Source organism: Neltuma alba, unplaced genomic scaffold (genome assembly GCF_004799145.2).
Source record: "Neltuma alba isolate B1F8T4 unplaced genomic scaffold, ASM479914v2 tig00010877_pilon, whole genome shotgun sequence".
Taxonomy (NCBI): Eukaryota; Viridiplantae; Streptophyta; class Magnoliopsida; order Fabales; family Fabaceae; genus Neltuma; species Neltuma alba.
The window spans coordinates 422,755-429,010 of record NW_021635668.1 but is presented as its reverse complement, the minus strand read 5'-3'; the positions used below and the strand labels follow the sequence as shown (position 1 = coordinate 429,010).

Sequence of the window (6,256 nt, the reverse complement as noted above, 5' to 3'; positions counted from 1 at the left end):
AATTCAATATATAGGTATATATATTATTCTTTTTTCTTTAATATTACTCAGATCTTAGAAATTAAAATTAGGACGTTATATTTTCCTTCTCTAATTTCCATCATAACCTTTCTAACCATTGCCCTTGTCTTTCCATGCCACATTCAAACAAATTAACCATCCAAAATTACTCATGATCATTCAATTCAAAGCTATACACTTTAAGTCCTCATTCAAAATTTAAGATGTTACATTTTATGTTGATTCGAAACTCTATATAAGCCCAAACCCTAAGCACCATTTCTATAATATATTTCATTCTTTTCATTTGTACCCTTTAACATTAAAGCAGTCATGCCATTGAAACGCCTGAGAAGAGATGAGATTTTCAGACCTACTGCTAATGCTATCCTCCATTAGTTAAAGGGACTGGTGAATCATATTAGAGAATCGAACAAGGTTGTTCACCAATTCCTATATGAGGAAACACCACACATAACAACCAAACAGAACAAACTCATCGAGTTAGCTTAGTCTCTAAACGAGAAGATGAACAAGGTGACTAAGAAATTTGAAATTTATCAAAATGATTCCCAAGATCTTTTTTCATCTTATGGTGAAGATAAGAATGAGGATGACAATGAGGACACTTAGGATGAGTTTTCTTTGCATTTTCTATTGTCACCCCTTCTCATGTTTTGTTTATTTTGCATTTTTGTACTTTTGTTAAGCAGCCCTATGTGAAAGAAAATATTATAATACGTGATGATTGTATGCATAAGACCATCACGTATTGTAATTTTTAATAGCTTAAAATAAAAAGTTCAATTTTCTTAAAATGTGACTTTTTTTTTTGTGGCAACTGTCAACTTTTTTTTTTTTTTTTTTACAATATGTGCCTATTATAAACATGTAAGTTTCATAAAATGCCTGCAAACTGGCACCTCTTGGCATTCTGAACACTATCGATTCTATCTTTACTTGGAGCCTTCACAACCCTACCATTTTGACACCCTTTTTTGGCCATCAACAGGTGTTAATAGTCGAAACCCACCACCCAACGCTATACACTATCCTCATATTAGTAATCAAAACCCACCACCTATTACTTACCAATGACATCGAGGATTTTGTTTGTTTGTCGTTGCTTTTTCTTTTTCTTTTTGGTTGATTGCCCTAACATGAAGTTTACGTTTTTATGCTCAATTATCGTTTTTTTTAGACGTTTTTCTTGTTTGCCATTGTGCATTGTGCTTTATGCTTTATCTATGCTCATTTTACATTTTTTATGCTACATTTGGCATTCATGTTTTCTTTTCCTGTTATCATGCTTTTTTTAAGCCGTTGCTCTATTCTACTTTGTTTTACTTCATTCTTTCTAGTCATTATATGGAATGTTCATTGTGTAAAACCCACCATAACTATACTATAAGGGTTAATTAATTAGTCCTCAAACCATTAAGCTAGGCTTAATCCAAGGATAAAAAAATATTTTCTTAAACTCTTCATTAAAACTTCTCCTTAACACAAGAGTTGATCCTGTATTAGGGATAAGATTTTTTAAAAAAATAATTTAAACTTCTTGAAATAACTTACAAAGCGCCTTGTTCATTAGTTCAAACATCTAGTTAATTCCCTAGCTCAAATATCGATAAGTTTCTTCTACTAAACCGTTAATATTTGATGTCATAGTAATGGCTAAACATTTATCTACCACCCTATAGCCATTGGCACTTACTTGCTGGCTACATAGTCACACTTTCCTCTTTATAGAGGTATATATAGTCTACAAGTACTTTACATAATTACTTATAATTATATAAAAAAAACATAGTCTAACATGTCCATCAAAATATAATTGGAACATCCAAGGTAAACTTGATGACTGACAAATTTACTTTTCCAGCTTCCCCAACCTTCTTAATTCTCAGCAGAAACCATGCTCTTACCCTTTGAGCTACTAGTATTCACTGTATATCATAGATGAAAGTAGTGAGATTCTGGGAATGTCAATAGTGACAGCAATCCATCATACAACTATACAGAGCTCATAAGCGCATACAAAACAAACCATATTAATATCACTTGCAACCAAGCACAAATAGCCAGGGCTACCCATGCAGGGCTAGCCGGACCTTTGCTTGATGCCTAGCTCAAAAAATGAATGGGCTACAAAATGTAGCTCATTGCTCAGCCCTGCCCATGAAAAGCCTTAGTAAGTTTGGGTTGGGTAAATGCGAGCTGGGCAGGACGGGCTTTCATACCCAACAAGTCAATATATTATATTATTTAACTATTAACTAATTATTTATATCCCTTTAAGTAATCTAAGGTAACTTTATATTAAAATGACAACCTAGCCTTAATTTAGTTATTTCTAATTAATTGACTATTAAACAAGATTTTGCAGTAGCTAAAAGGAGTGGACTATGAGTATCTGCACCTATCCTTTTTTTATTCTCCCTTTCTGAACTCTTCTTGGTTTTCCGAAAACAGGATTTGGCTCAGGATTGCCCATTGTTAATTCCAGGGTTTCTCTGAATTTGAAAGTTATCACTTGGTAGGTTTCCATACCAAGGCTCAATCCAATTAAGTCCGTAGCCTCTACCAATTTCGCCATATGACAAGAAAAATGTTATTAGTATATTTTATTAAACTTGATTGCTTTTTCAATTTCTAAATAGGCAAGGGCGGGCTTTCATGTTGAACGAATCATATATTATATTATTTAACTATTAACTGATTATTTATATCCCTCTAAGTAATCTAAGGTAACTTTCTATTAAATTGGCAACCTTGCCTTACTTTAGTTATTTCTAATTAATTTACCATTAAACAACATTTTGTAATAGCTAAAAGGAGTAGACTATGACAAGAAAAATGTTATTAGTATATTTTATTAAACTTGATAGCTTTTCAAATTTCTAAATGGGCAAGGGCGGGCTTTCATGCCCAATAAATCAATATATTATATTATTCAACTATTAACTGGTTATTTATGTCTCTTTAAGTAATCTAAGGTAACTTTCTATTAAAATGGCAACTTGGCCATACTTTAGTTATTTCTAATTAATTTACTATTAAACAACATTTTGTGGTGGCTAAAAGGAGTGAACTATGACAAGAAAAATGTTATTAGTATATTTTATTAAACTTAATTGCTTTTTCTAGTTTCTAAAATTTCTTAACAAAATATTAATATCATTTTTTCCATAACTCCCAAATACTGATAAGAGGATGGAATCAGTTATATTTAAAAAATCTATTTGTTTTGGTTTAGTAAATTTTTAAAGTATCCTGATATGCTTTTAATTTTAACCAAACAAAGACATCAATTTTAGAAAAAACAAGAAGCAAAACAAATTTCAAAACAACTCAATTATCCTTTCATAGACATTATATCAGAGTCATGCTCAAAATAAATGATATATAATTACTTATCTACCAATATTCAAATTGCCAATGGTCATAATGTTTGCATTAAAAAAGAGAATGGCTATAGAGATCCCAGTAAATGATAAGACATCTAATTCTCAAAATCATTTGAAAATAAATAAGTGCAGTAAACACTGAACAGTGGTGCAACAGTACGTTTGATTTAGGAGGTAAATATGAGACGAATAATATATATAAATAAAATTATATATATTTTTGCGGGCATGGCAGCATACTGTGCCTGATACCTAACCCTACCCAAAAATTTGTCCGGCCCAAACATGCCCAAAATTTCTTTCAGGCCCAAACATGCCCAAAATTTCTTTCAGGCCATTCTTTTTAGAGTGGGCCAGCTAGGCATTTTTTTGTGGGCTTAGGTAGGCATACTGGGCAATTGGGCTCTATGAACACCCTTACAAAAAGAGATGCTCAAATATCATAAGCTTTACAAACAAATATAATCAACAATGCTCGTGCATCTCAAGCTTTGCAACGTACATGGCCATGACAATCAAATCAATATCACATACTTATACCTGAGTAAAGCTCTACAAGTTCAACGCAAAGCAAATTCTACATACTTATACTTGAGTACAGCTCTACGAACTACCAATCATTCTTCACAAACATATCCATCATATATTCATTAAAGAATATAGGTACTGTGGCACAAATAGACATGCCAAATTATTGCATAAGTATATGAGAGGGAAAGAGTCACTACTTGAAGTCTCTTTTCCAGCTTACCTTCTCCAGATTTCTTCCAGCTTTCTTGGCGGGCTTGGATAAATATCAAATCCTATAATATAGTTTCATATATAAATAGGTCAATGCTTAATCCATTAAACTTTTATTATCAATATATAACTTATCTTGACCCATTAATAAACTTTGTTCTTTTTATTTAATAGTTAGTTATCTTGAATAATATTTCTCACTCACATTATTCTCTTTGGAGGGTTTTTTTCCTTAACCCATATACACATATACATTCAATCCTTACTTCTTACATTTAAGGTTAAGCCTGTTCAATCTTTTCTCAATTCTTGGCCGAGAGACACCCAAAATATATGTACTTATATATGCAATCTTAAGGCTTAATTTTCCTTAAGCAAATTCTCAGCTTAACTTTATTTAACTTGACAGCACACATGTGCACATATTTAATGAGCTCACAAATTATCTTAATCCTTCTAACTTTGCAACTTTTGCATTAAACCACTCCCTCATTTGCACAAGAACCCTTCCCCAATAACTCTAAATCTTTTTACATCTATACTAATGTTGAAATCAATTGTAAAATGCTTTTACTTCAAATATGAAAATTTTTCAAGATTTCAAACACATACCCAAGACTAATCTTTGACAATACTTAATCACTTTATAACACTTAGTACTTCAGTCTTAAATCAATTCTTAACCTTCCAATTAGGACAGTAGCAGCAAGATGTGCGTGTGTATGTGGCCTTGCTCCTTCTAGCTACAAGAACCAAAATCACACACAAATATGAATACACACACACGCACATATGTAGTCCCTGTTTCGAAACTCAACCAAAGAGTTCAAATCCAAACATCATACTTCTTCCTTTCAGTTAAAAGTTTCGAACGGCAGCACCCTTGACTGAAATTTCCAGATTTATACAGGATATATATAATTATACAATACTCTACTCTTTTCCATTCTACCAGAACCGAAACCACAATCACACAAGAATGGAATCCCCTCTTTTGGCCTAGAAAAACAGAGCAGAAAAACAAATTTCCAGCTACAGAAATCCACATGCAATTGCATCATTTACACGATTAAACATCCCTCAACCGTCTTCTACCCTTAATCCATCAAGATACTCCTCCGGTTCTTAATATAGGACCCAATTCTTGAGTTGATTTTGGTCCTAAATATAAGACCTATTTCTCATATTTTTTAATTTTCTCTAAATTACCCTATGGATACTCCCTCAACTATAATCAAGTAGAAAAGGGAGAGGGGTATTAAGAAAGATGATTATGGTGTTTTAGGAAAAATGTGTCACTTTTCTTATAATTAACTAATTTACCTAACTTCTTTAATCTAATCAAATTAGTTAAATGGGTCTTATATTATATTAAGGACCGGAGGAGTATTAATTTTCTCTCACTAGCTTAAGACTTTCTTTCTCTACAATCACAGCTCAAACACAGAAAATGAGGATGGAAAAGGGTTCACGGACTTCACCTTAGTCAGAAACTACAATTGCATGGGAATTTCGCCACCTACTCTTGCAGCTCGGAGATCCGGCATCCTCTCCGGTCTCTCTCGCCTTCTCTGATCTCTCTCACTCTGTTCAGCATCGCAAATGAAGGGGAAAGAAGGGGCTGAGGACTTAAATCAAGCAAGAGGGGCAGAAATGACCATTATACCCTTCAACATGTTTGTCTTCACTCTCATCTTTTTTCTTTTTTTCCTATAATTGTAAAACAAACTGAAAAACTATTTTACAATATTTATTACAGATTTTCCTCATCCATTAGCTTCCTTGACCTTTAAAATAATTTTCTTAAAAATTCCAAGTCAAAAATTATGTCCGAGCTATTTTTCTTGAATTTTTCAAGAAAATAATCACTAATTTCAGAAACTAATTATTAATCCTTTTTAGGAATTTTATGCCTCAATTATTTTCTTTACCTCATAAAATAATTATTTTAAAATTTTCAGCTCAAATATAAATCCCTAACCATTTTTTCTTGAATTTTCTAGAAAAGTCGACCATTTTTACTCTGAAAAATAACTTTAAAGTTATTTTAGCCACCTTTTGAGAATAAAATTTTTGATAAACTTTCTAAGTCCTCAAAATTCATA

General features: G+C 32.1%; 1 long non-coding RNA gene across 1 annotated transcript; it reads right to left on the bottom strand.

Moving 5' to 3' along the window:
• Window positions 1–1,590: 1,590 nt before the first annotated feature.
• Window positions 1,591–5,726, bottom strand: LOC114759685 (uncharacterized). The gene is made up of 2 exons (XR_003741945.1): window positions 5,633–5,726; window positions 1,591–1,949 (listed from the first exon to the last, which is right to left on the bottom strand). It is a non-coding gene; the product is annotated as an uncharacterized LOC114759685 (long non-coding RNA).
• Between the last annotated feature and the right edge of the window lie 530 nt (window positions 5,727–6,256).